Genomic DNA, 24,263 nt, shown 5'->3' with positions numbered 1-24,263 from the left:
TCAGGGGAGTGGCAGACAAGATGTGGCCTTTGAACTGGAGGCTTTGATGCCACTGTGTTTGAAAGTGTTCCTCAGCTGAAGAGTTCTGGAAGATTAGAAATACGGGTATGGCAGGCACTGGCTTGTCAGGGGCTGCAGGATAATTCGAGTGACTTCTCTTCGATGCTGGAGAATAGATACAGAGGCAGTTATCAGCCTGGGCTCTGAGCTATCGATGGCTTCTCTCCATGAGGAGAATGCTACTGGATCAATTATCTTCACTGCGCCAGTCTCCTCAGGAGATTTTAAGGATCACAAAATATCGAAATATTTAACTTAGGCCTATTAGAATTATTGCTAGTTAATGGAATTTAGTGTTTTCCCCATTACTCATGGATAAGGAAATGAAGGCACTAGGATGTTAGAGTGAAAGGGAAAGAGAGCATGTGTGTGTGTGTGTGTACATACATATGTGTGCTGTGCGTGTGTGTTGCATGTGTATGTGTGTATGGCAAACATGCACATGGAAGCAGAAGGCTAACCTAGAGCCATCACTCCTCAGCTGCTGTTCACCTTGGCTTTCTGAGATAAGCAATGTCACTGGCCTGCGACTTTCGAAGTGGGATGGCTGGCCAGCACGGACCAGGACCCCCTGTCTCTGCCTCCACAGCTCTGGAGTTCCAGGAACACTCCTTTATGCTTGGCCTTTTGTATATGGGTCCTAGAGGCTGACCTCAGATCGCCCTGTTTGCAAGGCAAGGGCTTCACCAACTGAATTATCTCTGCACTATGCTATGATTTTTTATTTTCGGTTTTATTTCCATTTCAAATCGTCACAAATGCTCTTTCTCATTTTCAAAAAAATTCTCTTACAGTTTTCCTCAGCTGATCCTTCTAGAAGGATCTTTTAGACATAGAGGCGTGTCTTTGGAGTCTACTGACAAAAAGCTAGCTCTTCATTGCACATACCCCAGCTGTCCTGTGTCCATTGGACACCCTCCTCCCTTCCCCCAGGCTTGGAGCAAATGCCTCTGTGATTTAGTCACTACTGAAGGAGACGGTGGCATCCCATACAGGAAACAGCATTCCTGGAAGGTCCTGTTGAAATGTTCAGGTGTCAGCTCTCCTCCACTGAAGAAAAGACAAAGCAGATGATGTCTCTGTAGGTTTGTTTAGCCTCCTTGGGGCACGTAGGCCTGGATTTCTCCTCAGAAGACGGGTCATTGCCAACACATGTGCTCTTCCAAATTGTGTCACTGTCAGAGGAACATGTATCACGTTAAAGCATAGCCTTCTATTGCTCCCTTTGACCTAACAAACACAGACAAGAAGACAAGAGTATGGGAGCCCTTCCTCTGTGTGGGGCCCACTTCCAGGTCCTGGGTGATGTGGATTCCCCAAACAAGGGGATCTGGTGAGGACACAGACACTTTCACAAATGTTATCCTGCGCAATCTATCTTACTAAGGCAGGTACCACTGCTTAGAGCAGGTGAAGTGGCCATGGCCACGCCCTTGAGACTTCAGCATCTGTCTCTGGGAGGAGCCAGTTGTTTCTTTAGTTTGTTCCAGTGTCTGAGGGAGCAGCAGTGGGGGGGGGGGGGGCTCGAAATGAACAGTGGGAGGGGAAACCTCCATCCTGAGGAGTGACATTAGACACTCCTAAAAGCCACAGGAAGCTCATCTGCATCCCACATCTCCACTGCTCTTAGTGACAATATTTCAGAAAGTCCTTTCTTCCCTCTCTAGAGATGTCCCCGGTACCTTGTCTCTTACACAAAGATATGTTTATCTCTTGTAAGAAATGATAAAATGCCTTTGGGAAGCAGAGGTGGGAAGCTTTCAGATTTGAAGTTAGCCTCAGCTACATGGTGAATTCCAGGTAGCCCAAGCTACAAATGGACACGTGTCTCAAGACTCCAGTAGAAAGAAAAGCCAAATGTTTCTCTCAGGAGACTTGAGGGTACCTGAAAGCCACTGTGGGCTTCCCAGTCTCTCTGTTTTCCCTCCACCAGTGGCCTCTGCGTAGCTTGTCACCGGCGCTCACGCTCCATCCGAGGGCTGTGGGTGTGCAGCTCTCATCACGTTTCTCCGCTGTGGGATGTTGTAAGAATGTTCTACCACACTGATGCTCATCTAGAAGGAAGCTGCACTCTAGAAAATGAACCCAGCAGATCCCCTCTTCATTAATGCTTAACTTTTAGAGAAAGATGGATTTGTATGTTGTATGTGCTGGATTTGATCTGATTTCATCCTTCTTTGAAAGCTTACAGGGTTTATTTTTTGTTTTTAAATTTATTTAACTTGGTCTGGGGTGCTTGCATGAGCATGCACGTGTGTGTGTGTGTGTGTGCGTAGTATAGACATTCACAGAGACCAGAAAGTGGGGTTGGAGCCTGTGGAGCTAGAATTACAGATCTCCTGAGAGCGACCGTATGCGATGCTCTCAACTCAGAGCCCCTTTCTCTGATAGAGCCGTGGGGACTCACTCTGGCAGAGCCTATCTCCTGCTCTTTAAAAGCAATTTTAAATGGCTATAGGAACACTTGAAAATTGTGTAGATTAGGAGAAACTCGTGTGAGGCTCTGACACATGTATGCATTGTATGTGGTTTATATCTGCTGCAACATGCTTATTTCTATAGCATTTGTTTCTTCATGCTCACAGAGCTAAAGTTTTAGCTCTATATTTGCTATTTACAGTTACCCAACACACAAGAAGCTACATTTGAAATTTAAAATTGAACAGTGGTATCTTATAACCCCCTTACTGTGTGTGTGAGAGAAAGAGAGAGAGAGAGAGTCCTGGGAGTACAGGTATTTCACAGTTTCTAAAAGCACAACCTTATCATTAAAAAAAAAAATACAGGTTCTCCAAAGAGCCCTACTTTTCACGGAAAGACCCTCACTTTGTAGCCCAGCCTATGCAGAAGTGTATACATCTCTGAGCTGCTGCCTCTGCTTCCTGTTCTTTATGATTTACATGGTAGATTGCATAGGAGTCAACTGTATGTCGCAGCCTTGGGGTCTAGCGCGTTGGGGTCTGCTGCATGATGGAAGATGCAATGGAGGTGGTCTGTGCCCTCGCCAGTGGCTGTTTCTTACCTAGAAGCCGGTAGGCATGCTGCTGCCTGGGACCTTGGTGGCCTGTAACTGTGCCTCTTCTCTGCTACCCAGAGAGCCAGCATGGTGGCCGCAGCAGCTGCCTCTGCAGAAGGTAGATGCTGAGCCGATACTGATGAGCTTGCTAATGTGTTCAGTAGACAGAGTTTAGAGCGGGGAACAGGGTTTGTCTGCTAGCTGTCATCAGCCATCAGCCCCAGGCCGCCCCAGGCAGTGCGCTTGCTTTTGCCAGATTCTAATTTTGCTTTACTTTTCCTTAGCTTGGATCTACTTTATTCATTTATTATAATTGGGAGAGCAGTGGCTGACACAGAAAGGGGGAAAATAGTACTTGTGTTCCACTCCTGAGCTAGAGGGTCTTATGTACTGATGCTCACTGAAGAAAGTGACCACTGCCTGGTGGAGTGGAGGGGAGGAGGCCTTCTCTCATGTGAGACCTGAGGACGCAGCCTGACTGTAGCACTTCACGAAGCTGCCCTCAGTCCTCCACCATGCTTCTTGTCTCCAGCAGGCTCAGGGGTTCACTGTTAGTGTTTCTTTAAGGACAGTCATAGGAATCCTTTAAAAATTATTTTCTAAGTGTCTTCTATCTGTTAGATTTTTGTATAAGCGGCAAAATAACTGGGATGAATAAGACAGACTAAATGCCTGCTTTGTAGGAGGTTAGACTCTGGGGGTAAAATAAGAGTGCATGGAAAGAAGGAGATCTCTCGGTGTGCGCATGTATATGAGCATGCCCACTTTCACGCACACTTACACACACACACACACACACACACACACACACACACAAAGACTATGCTAAACGAAATAAAGGTACTACCGCAGGGAAGGGGCAGATGTCAAAGTCAGGGAAAGTCCCTTGAGCAGGCCTGAGACTGGATGAGAGACAAGTCCTGTGAGCATCTTTGAGGAGATGGACGGCAGGGAAGCCGCCAAAATTAAGATGTGGGAGAGAGGCTGAGCTCCCCACAGTAACAGAGGTGCTCTTTCTTAAGAGGTCATCTCCACAGCAGCATTACGAAGATGACATGGAGAAGAGCGCGCGCACACACACACACACACACACACACACACACACACAAGAGCACACCACACACACACACACACACACACACACACACACAAGAGCACACCACACACACACACACACACACACACACACACACAAGAGCACACCACACACACACACACACACACACACACACACACACACACGATCTATAGGACTTTCATTTTCATCTTTCTCGTGTTAGAAAGCCAGGTGTGTGTGGGGAATTGGGTTTCCCAGGAGCTCTCTTTATAAGATTCATGTCATGCATGATGGCTGTGTAATAACTGGCCATATTTGTGGCTCCTATGTGATGTTTTGAATTGTAGGGTGTCGGGCATATGTTAAAGAGCACACGTTCAGAGTGGGCTATAGGGCCAGAGAGAAGGGGCCGGGATGTGTATGCAAAGACCACCATAGCTCCAGCCAGAGGGGAGCTTGGCAAGCAATAGAAATGATGTGGAGCAGGCAAAGGACACACACACTAGGTGACAACCTGATGGGGGCATAAGGGATGGAGATTCACCAGAGGCAATACTTAGAGGAGAGTGTCTGTACTATGACATATATATATATAATCATATATATTGGGAAAGACAGGGCGGGGTGAGGTAACAGCTAGCTAGAAGTTGTTTTTGAACATCCATTTTTGGTAAATTAGGGATAACATGCAAGAGGAATTTCAGAAGAGTCGAGACAAATGCACGCTGCTCTGAATTTTAAACAGAGGAAACATGCCGTGCTCCTCTGAAGCTAGTGTCAGGCCTACAGGGCATGATGGAGCCTGAGAACTCCCTCTAACAGATTTTACCATTGTCAGGTGTCATCCTGGTTTAAAAACCAGTAATTTAAGAGTACGTCTCCAGGTTCCAATGAAGTAAACAAGATACTGGTGATTAACACCCAAAGGATAGCTCCTTTTGTACGAGTGTATGAGTGTCAGCCCTAGCAACCCACGAAAACAGGTGTCGCCCTTGCTACCCCTGAATTCTTCTCCTTACTGCTTTAAGCAAAGTAATCATGTATACATGTGTGTCTTTGTATGGATAGGTACACATGAGTGCAGGTGCCCACAGAGGCCAGAAGGGGGCATCGGGTCCCCTGGAGCTGGAGTTGAGTTATAGGAAGTTGTAAGCTGCATGACTTGGGTGCCGGGAACTGGACTTGGGTTCTTTGTGAGAGCAGTTCATGCTCATCACTGCTGAGCCATCTCTCCAGCCCTGCATTTGTTATCTGTATACAAAGCTCTGACGAAGGAGCAAGAGCCCCAGGGATATAACTTTGATTTCCTTTTCAATAAAATTCAGATTTAGTTCTTAATTCACTTTGACTTACTTGATGTGGAGGAAGTCAGTGTCTGACTCATCATTGGCCAGACTTTATGGGGTAAAATTTAATAGTGCTGAAAGTACTCCACGTGAGACCCAAGGATCAGTTGGTCCATTACAGGTGAGGATAAGAGGGGTACGATTCCACTTGTATTAGTTTCTTTTTAGTTGTTGTGATAAACACCACAGCCAGGAGAAACTCACAGAAGGATTCATTTTGGCTTACAGCTCCAGAGGGAGGGAGTCCATGGTGATGAGGGAGGCAGAAACAGAATGTGTCATCAGACAGGAAGTAGATGAGGCTATAAACCCTGGTGACCCACTCATGTTCTTCCTCCAACAATGCTGCAGCTTTGAAACTTTTCATAACCTCTCTGGACTTCCCCACTGACCAAGGACCAAATGTTCAAATACAGGAGGCCTCGGAGGACATGTCTCATTCAAACCACCGTTGGGAGGTAGAGAAAGCCCCGTTCACACCATGTGAATGAGTGTACTGGACTCTACAGCGGCCAGAGCTAGCTCAGGGGCTGAAGTGACAGGGATCAGGGGGTAGGGAACACTTAAGAAGCTTGTCCTCAGAGAGGACGAAGGATGTGGAGAAATAGAATTTGTCTACTTAACAATTTTACTGATTATGTATATTAGCCCTACTTTCCCTTTTAGTTTAAGATGACAGTGGAAAGATGGCACTTTAATAGTCCCTCTGCGAAAATTATCTCCAGCTTTTGTGAGGCAGGAAAGATGTCAAAGAAGTTAGTGTTCTGTCTTCTCCTGCTTGTCTGCTGGAGCTCCATTCATGAATGAGTGGATAGTCCCTAGAGTAACAGGATCCATGGAATCGCTGCTTCCTGTGGCACCATGGAGTACAGGCTGCTGCAGCAAGGACTTTGCAGAAGTTACCTAGATGACTTTTAGCATTTGTTAAAGTTAGTAAACCGGTACTTCCGCTTTTTGCCATATTTTTAACTACTGTATTGAAGGTATTCTGGTATAATCATTTACATGGTTTTGGTCAAACTGTAGAAATGAGGATGATGCTCTGTGACAAATGTGGATGGTGCCAGAGAAGCTCTTTGTGCACTCTGTCAGCTCCAAACGGTGTGAGATTTGGGAGAGAGAAAAGCCAGAGACTATGCTGCATAGCAGCTCCGACAAGATTTAAAGATTCCATTCTGCAAGGAGGCTCCGTACACAGGAAGGCAAACAACTCAAAGCAACTTCAGGAAGTCCCTGAAGCTGACCAGGTTCACTAGGCCCCTCCCTGCCAGAGTAAGCAATAAAAGCTGAGAGCTCTTCCCAGAAAGCCGAGCTACAAAAAATAGCCTCAGACAAGGGAAGCTGCAAAGAAGATTCTGAGATCAGACCAGCTGCCTGGAAGAAGCAGCTGAGTGTCCTGGAAGAGATTTAGGCCAACTGAGGTACCTGGAGAGGTACCTCTCAAGTGGTTCGCAGGTTGTGCCGTAAGCCCAGGTTCCCAGCTTTGTGAGCTGTCGCCTGTGCTGGGGTAGGCAATCATTTCTGCTCCTGTAAGCATCATGCATATTTCTGTAAATAGCCCCACAGCACTCCCCACAACAATAAAGGTCTAATATCACTTCTGGGTAAACTTCATTACCAAAACCCACCAGTCCCTGAGCATGAAGGTCACAGATGCCTGGGTGTGGCTGAAATCTCACCAATCCCCACTTTTGAAATCTCCACCCTGGGGAAACTCTTCTCCCCCAAACCCTACATAATCCTGTCTCCTCAATTTCCCACTGCTTACCCCAATTAATACCGTGTGTGAGGTTTGTTGAGCAGAGACTTTGTGGTTTTCCTTGGCTCCAGGAAGTCACTCTTCCCCCTCAGGGATGTAATACTTCCTTTTCCCCTCAGAGCTATAACACTTAAAAATACTTACATAGAAATTGCCCAGGTTTTTCTGGCATATTTTCAGAGTAAATTTGGCTATTTGCTGAAGATCAATAGCTTTTTGTTATCTGCTTCCTGTTCCATAAGCAATGTTTTCATTTTTCACAATTCTCAGCTCCCACACTCAGCTCACCAACTCACAATGGGCTCATTTCAATGGCAAAGGGCATTTATCATTTGTATAATTTGTATCATTTGGACGGATGGTCCCAGAGCAGCCATCACCATGAAATCCAGGTTCACATCTTTACATCTGTTGCTTTATTTTCCACCAATGCTCTTTGGCTTCACAATGGAGACACAAATTCATGTATTTGTTAGGTTTTTTTTTTTTTTCCACATGAGAATCTGTCTTTAATCTAGGAAATCCTTACAGGATTATATGATATGAGAGGATGGGATTATTTAATGTATTTATTTAGAGACACTGTCTCACTATGTAGCCCCAGCTGGCTGGGCACATCTATGCATACTAGACTGGCCTCCAACTTACAGAGATCTTCCTGTCTTGGCCTCCCAAGTGCTGGGATTAAAAGAATGTGCCACCATGCTTGGAGGGACAGGCTTGTTTATGTGTACAAATAATGTTCCAAGTCTGATGCACAGCACCATGAGAATAAAAGACAAAGTCTAGGGCTTAACTCAGGACAGCTGTGGGGATGATGGGGACTGTGGGGATGATGTTGACTGTGGGGATGATGGTGATTGTAAAGATGATGGGGACCATGGGGTTAATGGGGGCTGTGGGGATGATGATGGGGACTGTGGGGTGATGAGAACTGTGAGGATGATGATGGGGACTGTGGGGATGATGATGAGAACTGTGGGGATGATGATGGGGACTGTGAGGATGATGAGAACTGTGAGGATGATGATGGGGACTATGAAGATGATGATGGGGACTGTGGGGATGATGGGGGCTATGGGTATAATGATGGGGACTGTGAGGATGATGGTGTCTGTAGGGATGTTGGGGACTGTGAGGATGATAGAGACTGTGGGGTTAATGGGGGCTATGGGGATGATGGGGACTGTGGGGATGATGGGGACTATGAGGATGATGGTTGTTGTAGGGATGATGGGGACTTGGTCTCTTTGCTCTCAGTTCTGTCCCTGGAGACCAAGATAGTCCCTGGCACCTGCAGCTCCTGTGTCAAGTAAATTTTGCTAAATGAAAGAACAACCCAGGGCTGATACACATCTTTACATGTTTTGCTTTATTCTCCACCATTGCTCTTGGGCTTCACAATGGAGACACAAATTCACCTATTTGTTAGTTTTTTTGTTTTGTTTTTGGTTTATTTTGTTTTGTTTTTGGTTTTGGTTTTGGTTGTCATTCCATGTGGATGCTTAGAGACACCATAGCTAGTCACTTTTTTATTTTTGAATTTTACCAGTGTAGATATGTGGGGTTAAAGTCAAATTCTTTATTACCTTTCATTTATTCCTTTGTGTGCACATGTGCATGTGGGGCACACATATCATGGAGTACGTGTGGGGTGAAAAGACAACTTACAGGGGCCTGTGCTCTCTTACTGCGTGGGTCCCGAGGCTCAAACGTAGGCCATTGGGCTCACTACAGGTGCCTTTTACCCAGCAAGCCGTCTTGCAGGCCCTGAGTCAAAGTCCTACTACTTTATCTTCAGCATTCACTTCCGCTCTACCTGCAGTATCTCTCTGCTGTGGAACATGCTTCCATAGCTGAGCACAAGCCTCCCAAGTGTTTCTGCCCAAGTTTTTTGAACGACAAACATGGTGCAGGTAACTCAAGTCTTTTCTAATGCTGCCCACCTGTCATCTTAGCACTCAAGATGCTGAGGCAGGGGGACCGTGAGTGTGAAGCCAGCCTGAACTGCTCTGTCTGTAAACTACAAAATTCTTGATTCAACTCTAAAAAGACATGTCGAGTACCAATAACAATACACATTTAGTGAAGAGTGCACAGAAAATGGGTGCTCGAAGGGAGGATTCCTAGAGCAGCAATTAACTTCCTTGCTGTAATGTCCTTATCCTCTTCTCTGGCTAAGACGTGGGGGAATGTTACTTCAGTGTTTAAGGTGTTTTTCTATGTAATTTCATCATTTATTGACACAAGTGCCAATAAAGAAACATTGACACAGCAGAGAAGCCAACATGGCTGTGCCTTTCCAAGGCCCACCGAACACAGCTCCTGTGTGTAACTGAAGGATTAGTACTCACAGGATAGAGATGGGTATGCTGGTCAAAGAACTTGCTGAACAAACACAAGGACCTGAGTTCAGATCCCAGCATCCACATACACTAGATTCAGTATGGGCCTCTGAAAGAATCCTAGTGTCCCTACATGAGAGGACGAGAGGGGAATCCCTGAAGCCCACAGGCCAGTGAGCCTGGCACAGAGAGCTGCCCACAAAAGGCCCTGTCTCAAGTAAGTGGAAGGTGAGGAGAGACAGGTAAAGTTGTCCTCTGACCTGCACACACACGAGAGAGAGAGAGAAAGAGAGAGAGAGAGAGAGAGAGAGAGAGAGAGAGAGAACTTCTTAGAAAATAGTAAGAAATTTACCAAATCTTTCTTTCAACTTTGGAAAAGTAATTTGTATTAATATAAAAAGTGATAATACACATTTTTTAATTTTACTTGTTCCTTCTTTATGAAGCAGGAAGTTTTGGTCCTGAGTCTGAGTCATTGATTTGTCAATGAGCAAGCTTGTGCCTTGATGAAGAGCAGAATCTAGTCCTTTGGGCCCCGGCCATAGCCAAACTACTCTTTGGCCATTTGTGGCTGTGTGGCAATTGTCCATCATGTAAAATAAGAGGGCACTCATTCTGTGCACACATTTCTTACGACACTCTGCGCTCCTGCATTCTATTTAGAGTTGCTCCTGAAGTACAGATTCAGTGACTGAGGGGCTGGAGAGATGGCTCAGTGGTTAAGAGAACCTGCTGTTCTTGCACAGGACCTGGGTTCAGATCCCAGAAACCATAAGATGGCTCACAAGCACCTGTGACTTCAACTCTAGGCATTTGGATTTTCTCTTCTGGCCTCCACAGACACTACATGCAACTTGTGTTCATACCTACCTACTACCTTCCTTCATTCCTACATACATACACACATAAACACACACACACACACACACGATCACACAATATTTTGTAACAAGATCCCCACTAGTGGAAGCATATGGGCTAATTTTCTTAACCTGTGGCTAGTTGCTCTGTGGGTGCCTGCTGTGGAAGTTTTGTTTGTTTAACATTTCCTTGGAGACTGCAGGGCTTCTCTCTCTGCTTAGTTGCTGCTTTTTTGCCAAACAAGCTTACAAACTGTGAAATGCTAAAGATGGATCCATAGAACTCAGGCTGCAGTAACTTTGCTAACATTACAGTCTTGACCACAGCTATCCAGTACTTGGGGTATCAGCAGCTTACGAATCCTGACTTCCTTTCAAAGCTCTGTGAGGAGAACTGGGTCAATTAAAAATGCTTGCCCATGAAAAAGAAAGCCACCTGAATCTTGACCTGGTGTGGCCTTTGTCTCAGTGTTCTGCAAACACTGATGTCTAGATTTACTTGAATTTACTAGCACTAGAACCAACTGGGTGGATGATCTTTGTTTTCCCACCAGATGGGTTATTTTAAAATATCACACAACTTCTGAGGTTATTTACATTACAAATGTGCTTCTTCACAGACATCAAGAATGGAGTACCATGTTTTGACAGTAACTCTTTTATGAAATTATATGTTGTTCAAGTAGAGTAAAATTCCAGCTATTCTCCCAGGAGCAGGCTTGCAAATCCGGATGAGGTCACACCTCTTTAAAGATGCAGTTTGATAATCTGCCATCAAAACAAAGGAATCCTGCTAATCCTCTCACAAAAGTGAAAATTGCTGATCAGACCTCTGGGCTGGGATGGCAGCCTGGGGAAGTCACAGAAGAGCAACCTAGGAAGGGAGGTAGCTGAGAAGCTGGGTGACAGCCCTGTGCCCCCTTGGGCTTGTTGTTTGGAAACAATTGAGCTTGTCAATGGAGCTGGTTCTAGCATTGTGATCCATTGCTTTCCACCTCCCTTGCTAACAGTGCAAACTAGCCCCACCCACCCCCTCCTTCCTCTTACACCCTGAGTCCACAGGGTACCATGTCCCTGTGTCCTTTCACTTGGATGCACCTGTCCTTTGGATTTTCATCATGAGTTTCTCTACAGACCCGAGGGGGTTTCTTTCCTTCCTTCCCGTGGTTAGCATGCTGGTATTTTGCAAAAGGATGAACAAATCCCAACTGAATGGAGAAAGAGAATCCTCTGGAAAATGTAATGATAGAGACCCTGGAAATATATCATGGCTGAGGTGATGGCTCTGCAGGCAAAGTGCTTGCTGCCTCTCAGTTCAGACCCACAGCTTTCATGTAAAGAGCTGGGCATGGTGGCAATGTGCCTATGACCCAAGCACTGAGTGCTTGAGACAGCCAGGCTCCCAGAGGTTGCTAGCCAGGAAGCCCAGGTTCAGAGGGGAATCCTATCACAAATGCAAATAAATGAATTCACAAATAAATACATACAAAATGAATTAGTTAAGTTAAATAAAGTAGAGAAGGCATTGAAGACAACTCACTGCTTGCCTCTGGCTTCCAACATACCTGCACTGGCTAGCTTATCCCTCTCATGTGTGTTCATACAGCACGTGTGCACTCTGCATTCATGCAGATGTGTGTGCGCACACACAAGCAGGAAGAAGAACGCACATGTATAAGTGACAGTTCAGAAGAAGATTTTGGGATGGGGCAGAAGTGAAAATACCAGCAAAGAAAATAAAGAGAGCAGAGGGGATCGGGAGTGTTGATGGGCCTCAGGAAGGAGCAGTTGGAGTGTGGAATCAGGGCTACAGGGTTGAGCCTTCCTGTCACCAGGGCACTTCAGTTATTGGCTTTATTCTTCCTATTGTGGGGACCTCTAGTTGCAGGAGCCGATCCACGGTGACAGTCCTGGGTGCTGGGGTCCCATCCACATTGCTTACTCTGTGCCCCCTAAATGAAATGTCTTAGGGAAGCTCTGAGAGAGGCTCCGCTTAGATCATCAACCATGTGAGCTCAGTCCATTGCTGGCAGAGCACGGATGGAGCTTCCTCATGTTGATCACTGGAGCAGTCAGACCCAACGCACAGCTCTAAAGCCGGCACTGGTGTGTGCAGGCAGAACTCTTTCACGTGAATCAGCATCATTCTTCCACCTTGGCTCTCCTGGCATGACCAACCTTTACCAGAACACCCTGAGAGTTTCTTTGAAAGCGCAACATCTGTCATCCTGAAAGGTCTCTCCTTGAGAGGGGGCACCATTGAGAAGATTCCCAGGCTAACTTCCTGTCTTCCCATTTCCCCAAGGAGCGCTTGTGAAGCATGGGTGTGGTGTGTGCTGGTTTGGATGGTGGAACCATCCCGCAGCAGGTGACGGCAAGGAGCTTGGGCTTGTGCACAGCCTGGGCTGCAGCAGGCATGCTGATCCCCGGACAGAGGAGACCGTGACAGGACGGAGCTCCAAGTGTGACAGGAGGAGTGAGTCAATAGGAAAGCGTTGAAATAGAGGATGGCCTGATGGGGACTGTCCCTCCTGGTGGAGCTTTCTGAATAAGAGCGCTGTCTTTTTAAAACCAGTGGGGGGTGAAGATGCGGGGAGCGCGCACAGCGGTAAGTATAACACAGCTGTGCTCTGTTTATGCTTCAGCTACAATAAAAAAGCTATAAAATGTGGGATGTCATAGCTCCACTTCGCTTTATTTATACGATTTCCTCTGAGCTCTGTCACAGCGCACATTCATCTGCTAAGTTGCAGCAAGAATGGAGATTAAAATATCACAGCTCAAAATAGGAGTCAAGCGGAAGGAGATTCATCATAGCCCTATTAAAAATATGTAAATATGGGAGTGAAGTCATTTTAAAGCTGTACCAGGCTGGCTCCTCCTTAAAGAGAGAAGCTCTCTCCTGTGAGTGGTGGGCCGTGCCAAGGACAGGCCGAAGGGGCTTGTTCTCCGTGTCTCCTACCCATGGAAGCCCTTTTAAGATTCACAACTTTACCATTATCACACCCAAGTTAGTGACAGTGTTGTCTCAGGAGCAGACCAGAAGAAGGAAAGGGCTTTAGAATCATGTTACTTGGTAAGGCTTTTGAAAATTAATATATAAAATCTCCACGTGTAAGAGATTTTAAGGAAACTGCCGAGGGGATGGCTTGATACTTAAGTTTGAGAAGGGAAACTGAGTCTGGGGACATGTTTGCAGCTTCCACACCAGGATGAAGGTAGGGGTGGAAGCCATGACCTTGACTTTCAACTTTTCCAGTGAAATGACTCTGAACACTTAGCGTCCTTTGTCACCCGCTGACAAAGATCAGTTCTGTGTGTAGAGGGCAAGCTGAGGAGAGCTGGACGCACCTTTTTAGAGCAGTCGGTGAGCACGGCGCAGACGGCATTACCTGGCTGCAGGATTCCCTCTCTGCACACAGCGGCTGCCCATCTCCTGGGCATCTCATTTTCCAAATGGGCACCAGCTATTGTCCTAATAGCAAGTACCCAACAGGCACCAGGAGGGGCTGTGTATTGAGCTGCAGTAGACACTGCCCTCCCGGCAGCTGGATGCACTGGGTGTAATTAAGTGTCACATCTCAGACAAGGGCACCACAGCAGGCAGAGGACCACACTTCTGTGAGAGTGGAATCCGATGGCTGCCTCCTTCCAAGAGTCTTCCAGAAACAGTAGAGGGAGCGGCAACTCGAAGACGGGGACGTTGGATTTCGGCCCAGGCCCACTGCTGCCCTCCGCGGACTCGTCTCTAATAACATGGACCTGGGAGCTGGCCCAGGCGGTGATGTGCAGGCTGCACAGTGGGACCTGAATTTGATCCTCATAAAAGCCAGCGGTAGTTACCCAAGTCTGCTGTCATCCAGGGCTGTGGGGAGAGAAAGGACGATCCCTGGAGTTGCTGGCCGATTGGACAGCTCCGGAATCTCTGATGAGACCTGGTCTCAAAACAGAAGGTAGAGAATGATTAAAGAAAACTCCAGAAGTCAACCTCTAGTGGTCACACACACACACACACACACACACACACACACATGCACACACTCACATATGCACACACGCACGCAAACACATGTACATACAGAAGAAAACCTGACTTTCTCTGTGGTGTCCTTTGAATTTACCCTTTTTAAGTCAGTATGTGCTTTGTTATTTTAGTTGAGTTCTGCTTCAGACATAACTGTGTAAACCTCTGATACACGATAGTTCTGTAATTTCTTCTGCTACAAGTACTTTTGTATGGTGCCTTCTTTGAACCCTTGGGTACAGTTGATGGGGGAGCATAGGAGCTGTGGGGTTTGGGCTGTGACCTTGTGCATTTTTCCTGAATCGTATATGCTCCTTCTGTCATCTGTAAGATGGGTCAAAGGAAGGGGTTCTGGTCATAAGCTGGCTGTGAGAATAAAATCAGATGCAGCTCACAGCTCAGCATCTAAAGGGAGAACGATGAAGAAGCACTGAGGCCTTTGATGATGATGAAGAAGCACTGAGGCTTTGCTTGTGATTACTCTGCTCATCAAAGTGTCTGTCGCTCACCACTCCCTGCTCCTACTCCTCCTTTCTATAACTGGAAACTGTCGAAGTCTTTCAAGAATGATCAAGTGACTTCTCCTTGCCAGCTGGTAGAGCAGGCACACAAATTCCATATGTGCCAACCAGTTTCCAAGCTAGCATGGGCAGCATGGCTCCCTCCCTGTGCGTGTGGAGCCCTCCACACTAGACAGAAAACGAGAAATCATGGAATTTGCCAAAGGAAGCAGAGTCCATGTGTTTAGGGTTTAATTTACAGAAGTCACCATGGTCCTGTAGATCGTTGTCCTTTAAGATTTTAGGTCATATATCATTCCGGGAGATTTCACACTAGGAAGACAGTAGAAAATGTGCTTTAGGCTGATGGGGACTGTAAGTGACCACCTTATTTTTATTGATCCTAAGAGAATTGATGTTCTTGGTTCCTCTTGAGTGATAAGTGGAATAGTGTGTCATTTTCAACAGCACAGGGACAACGGAACCCAGTATATGAGAGAGTGTAGGGAGAGAGATATGCTTTGAACATCAAGGGAAAATGTTTGGCAAAATTTTGTAACTCGAGATACATTTAAAGGATTACATTTCATCCACATTTGCTCTACAAAACAAAGAAGAATGGGTTAGTGATCATGGTGTCTTCTCATTCCAGCACTCTACCCTTCTGGTCAGGTTGGAAAGGTGTGTGGACACGGAAACACTCCCGGCTGGGCTGGGTGTGTCTCAGATGGGAGGCTGCTGGTCTACTTGCGTTCCATCCCCAGCACCACATAAAACTGAACCTCTGTATGCCAAGAGTCCTAGTGCTCTGTAGATAGAGGCAGGAGGATCAGGAGTTCAAGGTCATCTTGTGCTGTGAGGCCCTGTCTCAAAATAGTAATAGTGATAAAAATAAAATCCACTCCATGTTGCTCATCCATTTCTGTTTGTTACTATGTCTTTCTCCCTTCCCTGGGCCCAGAAAGGATGGGTAAGAATTTGAGATTTAGCTATCATGAAATTCCAGTCCTAGCCACTAGTCCTGTGCCTGTTAGATGCTGAGAAAGGCCATTGACTAAGTCCTGGACTTGAATTTAAATCCCATCCTGTGTTTACCACTACTCGGAACATCACTGCTCAATGTTAGGGCCCCCTGCATCTCAATTACTAAATGTACTCAGTATTATACACAGCTGCATATGAAAATTTGCGCAAGGAGAAAGCTGTCTAGAACAACCATGTCACTAGGAAACTTCTTAGGACATTTTGATGGCCATCTCGCACACTGCCCTGTCTGTGTGAGGACACTCCACCAGAACCTCCTCATCCAGGTGTGTTTTGGGAGAGGACTGGCTGTCCTGTTGGTGGTCATCAAGTATGGCCAGTGCTGCCTGTTGCCTCAAGGCCTCTTAATCCTCACTTCCAGATCAGTTCTTACCCTCCCGTCAAGAGCTGCTAGGATCTGATGTCAGGAATGCACTTGGCCACCCCGATATCAGAAGGCAGCCCATCCTGCCCTAACCAGAAACTCATGTTAAGTCTGCGGCTGGGCACACATCTATCACAAAGCCTAACTTATACCAGCGTGCAGCATTCCATGTGATTTATTGATTCCTGCACTCAAAGTGAGAGGTAGAATAGTTGTCTGTGTGTACCACCATGCCACCGTAAAGTCAAAACATCCTAAGTCACATGCTGGTGAGCTGGGGACAGCCTGTGGGCTTCAACTTTTAGGAGAAATCTGGAGCAGCCTCTCCTGTCACAAGGAGACGTGGTTAGCCTGAGCTGCCACACGTAACCTGTCTGAAAATCATGTCTGTTACCCATAAGCCACTCATGAGAGCTAACCCTACTCACAGTAGGACTGCCTTGAATTCATTAGGTGGTCAAGGATGGCCTTGAACTAGGGTCCCCAACTGCATCTCCAGAGCACTGGGTAATGTGCCAGCACCAGACCTGGGCATCTGGGGCTTACGCTCTTCTTATATATTGCTTAGGGAGGGTGCAGACACCAATCCCGTGCAGTCTCAATGCAACTTGCTAAGTTCCGTATAATTAAGGCACAGTGTCTGGTGGGTGTGGAGGGAGCACGTCTAACTCTGCTCCAGACAGTCTCCTGAGGGTCTGTGACACATCAGTTAAATAGAGCGAGACTCCTCCCACCCCCTCTATTTATCGGTATATCTGGGCCTACCTAAATTTATATGTCCATGATGTATATGTATATGTGTTTGTTTGTTTGTTTATCTATGTTTTTCTGAGACAGGGCTTTCTCTGTGTAGTCCTGGCTGTCCTGGAACTCACTTTGTAGACCAGGCTGGCCTCGAACTCAGAGACCTGCCTGCCTCTGCCTCCCCCGGGTGCCAGGCTTAAAGATGTGTACCACAAACCCCCTCATCATTTTTCCTTTTTTAATTGTTGGGAAATGACGTTTAAAAAGTGATACTCAGCAATGACTAGAACCTCTGTATGCCACAACTCCTTGTCACCCGGAAGAGACAGAATTTAGCATATTGTCAACCTGTCAGTAGTCAGTGCCTCCGTGAGCAAATGACTCCGACGCCATGTTAATCATGTTTACATATGGGTTCCTGCGTTTTATAAAAAGGATGTGACAGTGATGCCCAGAGTGAGCTGCTGCAAACATCCTGCTGGTGCTCATCATGGCGCCCTCTTGAGGGATCTCCGCCTCACCCCAGATTCTGTCAGAACTCTGTGCTTCGCATGGAATGCATCAGAAACGGTAATTGTTCCTAATTACATCCCTTCAGGAAGGATTAAGAACATTCTGAAGTAACTGACTACACAGGGAAGATTTGCTGTTTCAGTACAACCTAGGAGGAGAGTTGAACTTGGCAACTGTTCAGTTTTAAAAGGGATCAGTAGAGAGTGATACTTTGCTATGTGATTTTCATTTGAAGGGATCCACCAGTCTCCAGTACTGGGAGCAGACTACATGACGGGTTCAACATGGCCCCCAGGGGTTTCTGGTTTCCCAGGTGAAAAACCAGACAGAAGGCAGTTAAGATTGGCATTCTCCTATGTCCTTCTGTAACAAATGGTCACAAACTCAATGGCTGAAGTGATACAAAGACACTGGCTCCCTGTCCTGTGTGACAGGGCCCAGCCTGCTCCAGTCCTTGCTATCTGGGGAATCACAAGACTGGTACTTCAGAGAGGTCAGGCCACATACTTATTTGTAGAGTCTCTAAAAATTATATTTCCAACTGCTTTTGTTGGCAAAATTTAGTTGTGGATGTAGGCCTGAGGGCCCAATTTCTTGCTGTCTAGATCACCCTTTGCCTCTAGACTCTCCTTTCTATCCCTACATTTCAGCCCGTTTCAGCCTGAACATAGCAGTGTTTGATCCAACCCTTCGCATGTTGCAACTTCCAACCTTTGACCTCTAGACTAAGATAGAAACATTTACAGGACTAGCCTCAGCCTCTCCACAGAATCTGCATGAAAATCAATGGTGTTACCCAATAAATTACTCAATGTACTTTTAGCTACCAGCATGTTGTTAGTAATTTAATAAAAAAAAAAAAACCAAAAACTCAAAATATAAACAACAAGTACTTGAAATAACCCAAGCACTTAGGAAAAGCAAAAATTTAATTAATATTTTATTATACAACCATACGATTTTTAATGAAGTTACTCCTTAATATCTGTCCTTGGTCAATCTAACAAAGATCTATAGTTTTGAGGGCTGTCTGACCCATTCGTGTATAAATAGCACTAACCATTTACATTAACAAACAGCAACAAAACAAATGCAAACGTTTTTCATTCTGAGTTTATGACTAGAGTATTGTGGGTGGTTGCTGTTTGCATAGGGCAAGATAAACAATAGCTTGTGATCTCTATGCAAACATCGTCTGGTCCAAGGATTTAAACCATGAGATCTTTAAGCTGACTTCAGCGGGAAAGCAAGTTACCTTTCACAGCTATCTTAGACCTTGCGGATTTACAGCAGGGACATGGGTGTCACCAGCTGCCCTGGCAGTCACTGTCAAAGTGAGAGGGAGCCAGAAGATCCTCACTTCAGACAGCAACTTAAGTGTAGCAACCCGAAAGATGACTGTCCATGCAGGACGGAGGTCAGATGAGGCAAGCTCTCAGCACAGATCGAGAGCCTTCATTTTGCAGTGAATGGCGGTTTAAACAGATCTTCCACTTGTCCGAGCACAGAGAGAAAATGTCTGTGGAGTGCTCTGATACAGTGGCTACCCTCCAGGCTCAGGGAATGTCTTGAGGGAAAATAGTACGGGAAGTCTGTAGGATCGGGGGTCAGGTGGGATGGCTGTGAAGCGGTGTCTTCCGGACACAGCAGGCTGCAGCTTCCAGGAACTCCTTCCAGGCAGCTCTGGTTGCCTGTGCAAGATCTGCGAGCGATCCAGCCAGGCAGTCTTCTTCCTCTTTGTTGAAGGAGGGGCTCCGAGGGGTTGCTGACAGGTGATGGCCATTGAGGAAGAAAGGGTCAGTTTCCTTCAGGAGTGTGTCCCAGCATGTCGGCCGTTGCCAGGGCTCTCTAGATAAACAGGCTTGATGGAATGAATATATGCAGATCACACATATTATTAGCGTGCTCACAGGCTGTGGCCCAATGGCTCCAACAACGGTTGTCTTAGGGAAAGTCAAAGAACAAGGAATCCGGTAGCTGGTCAGCCCATGAGGCTGGCTATCTTGGAGAGTCTTCAGTATATGCCAGAATCCAGAAGCAGTAGGCCCTAATGCTAGTGACAGAATGAACTTGCCATCAAGAGGGCAAGCAGGCAAAGAGCAAGAACTTTTTTCTTCCATGTTCTTAAAGGTGGGTTTTTCTGCCTCAAATGATCTAGATTTAGCATCAGTTTTCTTACCTCAATGAAATAACCCCGACAGTCGTTTTAGCAATTTGGGATTTAGTTAGTTCCAAATGTAGCCTAGTTGACAACCAAGAACAGCCGTCAGAGCTGTGCTCCACCAGATAACTTCACATGCGTGAATACTTAGGTGGTCCTAATTTTGAACTCATTAGATAATAAAATGAGAAATGTTGAAGTTTGGTGTTGGATATTGAGGAAATTGTGGCAGGAGTTGGATCTGTGTACTGGGGGCAATGATCCGAATACCGTGTACATGCCTGGAATTCTTAAAGAATAAAAATATTAAACACAAAAGACTATCATAAAAGTAGAATGGATATTTACAGCCTTTACAGGTGACGATTAAATGTTCCCAGGAAAGCTGTATTTGATTGTGAGGAGGTATGGCGCTTTAATAAGGCAGTTTGCAGGTGACAGTGGCTATTGCACTGATCAGCGTCTTTCAGTAGATTCCAGGCAGCCCCGGTTGCATTCCAGCATGTTCATGAGCTGTGTGTCTGTTCCAGGTGCTGTACTGGCTGCTGTTGACCCAAAGATGATAACGAGGATGCTCCTGCCCACGAGGAGTTAGCAAGCCGGTAAGGGGATTAGCACACTGCTGGGGTGACTGTTGCTACCAAGCTGGGCCCAAGCAGAAGAGCTCTTCTTCATGTATGAAATATTTTGCTCAAGTACTTTGCCAACGTTTGCAACAATGGGTTTTGGGCTGATGTAGTTAAAGTTAAAGGTGAATCACTGATTCACCTTTGATTGCAATTTACGTAATTTGATTAAATGATTAAAATCAGGAACAACTTTTTACTAACTTCTATAACAGTAGGATTGTCTGGGGAAAATTACATATATGTGTTCATATATGCATATTACACACACACACCATTATGCTTGAAGAGTCCTCACACCTGTATGTAAAGGAAGGCCAGGTAGAGATGTCACCTAGTACTGTCCGTTATCCTTCATGCATGATCCTCCTCTTACTAATTATCTCAGGGAACATTTTGGGTTTCCATTTTGATTTTTTCCAATGAGAGTATATGTTTCATTTCCATCATGGTAAAATGATAATAGTTTGTTGCAGTTTATGGTTACAATCCACCCTACAATATACAAGAGGGTTAAGAGCTAAATCCAATACAGGCAATTAAGAAATACTCTATTTTACTCATAGTAGAAGTTGTATAGCTTAAAATAGGGGGTCAGAATCAGGGGGGAAATGAGGAATTTACACTGGCACTGTGCGGCAGTTCGCGGCACGGCTTTCGCAACAGTAGGCCTGGATGTAGTTAATAAGTATGATCACACTGTCCGGGTTAAGCCTTGCAAGCACCGAGAGCAGTTATTACTCAAAAGTGGGAGCAATGCAGGGAGGAACACGTCTTCTTCCTTCACGTTATGATTTTAATTTTTAAAAGCACTTAATTCCACAGGCCATATCCATCATCTTTGCATAGATAAATGTTGTGGCAATTTTTTGAATGAACCTCTCAGTTCCCTCAAGAAATTATGGCTACACTATCAATTCTCAAATGAAAGGCCGTTTGTCAGGGTTATAAATATGAGTGGTTCCCGAGCTGCTGCCCATGTAAACTCAAAGTGTTTTCGTATCTGTTGATGTTATGAATAATTATAGGGACGGTGAATAAAAATACGGACAGTGTCATTCTAACATGGTGTCATTACGTTGCATGGTGGAGACAGCAACAGGCAATATTTTTGGAATATTGTGGCATTTCTTTGAGTTACTGCTGCCGTTGGAAATAAATCAGCCTTAACGATAGACGTCCCAAGGATGTTTATTAATCTATTCACTTAATCTAAAATACTTTCTCCTGGCATTTGTAGATCCAGTTCATAGGAAGGGGGCAGGTGCTCTAAACCTTCGCAGTTACTTTCAGCCCATAATTATGTCAGCCAAGTCCAGTCAGAACGGCAGTCAGAATGCATGGACATTATTCCGGCTAATCTACGCTATATGTACTGATTTAGCAAAAATATATCTTATGTATGTGTCCAAATAAATTATCAGTCTGTGTCACTCCTCATGAGACATAGGATATGGCTCTAAACTGGAATTCTTTAAGTAACGTTTTTCTCTTTCCTGACTTCTCCCCCCTCTCTCTCTTTGTCATCTGAAAAATATTCTTGTATTGAGTATACTTTGAAAGAGAACAAGAACTCTACAGTGATTTAAGAAGCAATGTATATAGTGTGTGGCTTTGGCAACATGGAAAGGGTTAGGGGAAGGTAGACAGGAGAGAGATAGCCAGGCAGTTAAAGGAGACTGAGCTATGAAAACATTTGGAAGCATGGTACACTCACACACATGCCACTGACTAATATAAGCCAAAAGCAAGGAACAGAGCTAACGTCTGGATTAAAGAATCATGTCCAGATCCCATTCCTACCCATCTCACAGCTACCATACATAACACAGTCAGTCAGTTGCTGGCATCTTTTGGTAGCAAGATGGCGGCTGTAGTGTTCACTCAATAGTATCACCCTCCAAGGTTTAAAAAGCTCTTTTTCTAGAAGCCGTGTGGATGGACAGCTCTCTTGATGGACACAGTAGCACCAATTTCATCTTGTCTATAGACTTAGAGGCTGTATCTCAGGGAGATGATTCATTCAAAACAGGATTAGTGGGTACTAGATGGTATACATGAGGATGTGCTACCTGAAAAGTCACACTGAGAGCTGGGAACAGGGCTCAGTTGGTAAAGTGCTTGCCAAGCACGTGTGGAGACCTGAGTGTGGCTTCCCAGTGACCATGGAAGAGCTAAACCTGACTGTGCCTATAATCTCAGCACCTGGGGGGCACAGATGGGAGCATTCCTCCAGCTCACTTGCAAAGCCGCCCAGAGAAATCCTTGATCTAAAGGTTCAGTGACCAGGTGTTACTAGCAATATATACTAATTATATATTTATATTTAGTTAAGCATACACTCATAAATAATTAATTATATTTAAATAATTACAATATTATTTTATTATATATTTATATAATTAATATATGTTAGTATATAATAATATATAGTGATAGCACTATTAATATATAGTATATATAGTAATACCACTATTACTATATATTATATATATATCACACATACACACATACATGGGGAAGATCATCGATTGAGGAAGACAAGCTGAGGTCAGCCCCTGGTCTGCAGACACATGTGAACACACACAGAAAGATGTACATATACAACCCAGCCAGTACAAACCACAGTGCGTACACAGAGTCAACCTACTGGGTCTGTGGTTTTGTCTTGTGGATTCAACTGTGTTGGGAAGAAGAAGGAGGAGGAGAAAGAAGCAGGAGGAAGAAAAAGAAGCTAACTTTTAAGAAAGTGCAAAAGAAAGAGAAAGAGAGAGAGAGAGAGAGAGAAAGAAGAAAGAAAGAAAGAAAGAAGAAAGAAAGAAAGAAAGAAAGAAAGAAAGAAAAAAAAAAAGCCAACCAACCTCTTGGAACTGTCACAAACTAAAGCCTGAATGCACATGAGCTGCAGGATACAGGCTATGTAGTAGGTGTGTCCTCTGGAGAGGCTGTAAAGTATATGGGGATGTGTGAAGGTCATATGCAAATCATATGCCATTTTTTCCCCCAAGGGGCTTGAGCATCTGTGGGCCTTGTTTTCAGTGCTGGGAGGGGGTCTCTTTGGAGCCAGTTCTCCTGGATTCTAAGAGAAGGATGTGCACAGGATTTTGTGGGCAGCTGTAGGAGCTGCAGACTTCCTGGCCGTCCCTGGATTCTAGGTTAAGTGAATCTTAAAGTAACATTGGGTTAGTCTCTGGAACAGTCTTGTTCCACACGGAATGCAGATGGTGGTTCACGAATAGTTGTTTCCTGTCAGAGACAGAATGAGCGGCCCCTGCAACAGTGGTTGACAGGAAAATAACCAAACTGAGAATGAAAAAAAGGGACGTTTTCTTTTTCCCTAAGGCGGAAGTGAGTGGGCTAGCCTGGGGGTTTCTTTGCTTCTGTTCTGTATACTAGAAGGCCAGAGTCTTTTTACTCATAATAACCTCGGGCCGGGGACGCTTTCAGCCTTTATGAGTGCTGGCTGTGTTTGCTGAGGATCCGAGTTCTGTTGCCAGCACCCTCATCAGCTGCCTCACAGAAGTCTGCACCCACAGCGTCGGGGACTCTAACACCTCCTCCTGTCCCCTCAAACGCCCGCACATACATGCACATACCACCCACATATGCAGAATGAAAATCAAATATTCTTTTTTTTTTCTTTTTTTTTTTTTTTCAATGCAGTTTATTCAGGAACATTGAACAATCCTCGGACCCCGGGGAAAGCCAGCCCACAGCTTAAATAGCCTCTGGGTAGCCAACCCAGGCGTGCCACGGGGGCAATGCAGATAGGTCCACATACATGGAAGCAAGCCAGATCCTCGGCCTTAGCCAAATGTGGAGTTGTTCGTGACAGAGAGCACTC

General features: G+C 45.4%; 1 protein-coding gene across 4 annotated transcripts in view; it reads left to right on the top strand.

Moving 5' to 3' along the window:
* Sox5 (SRY-box transcription factor 5) overlaps nucleotides 1-24,263 on the top strand; it is a 915,630-nt gene that overhangs the window by 162,290 nt on the left and 729,077 nt on the right. For all 4 annotated transcript variants that reach the window (XM_060384462.1, XM_060384461.1, XM_060384460.1 and 1 more), the window contains exon 3: nucleotides 20,324-20,395. The gene's annotated coding sequence lies outside the window, so the exon portion shown is untranslated. The remainder of the gene's footprint in view (nucleotides 1-20,323; nucleotides 20,396-24,263) is intronic.

The sequence above is a fragment of the Meriones unguiculatus genome, chromosome 5, assembly GCF_030254825.1.
Source record: "Meriones unguiculatus strain TT.TT164.6M chromosome 5, Bangor_MerUng_6.1, whole genome shotgun sequence".
NCBI lineage: Eukaryota > Metazoa > Chordata > Mammalia > Rodentia > Muridae > Meriones > Meriones unguiculatus.
Note: the sequence above shows the minus strand (reverse complement) of the source record. Positions and strands in the feature narration are given on the sequence as shown.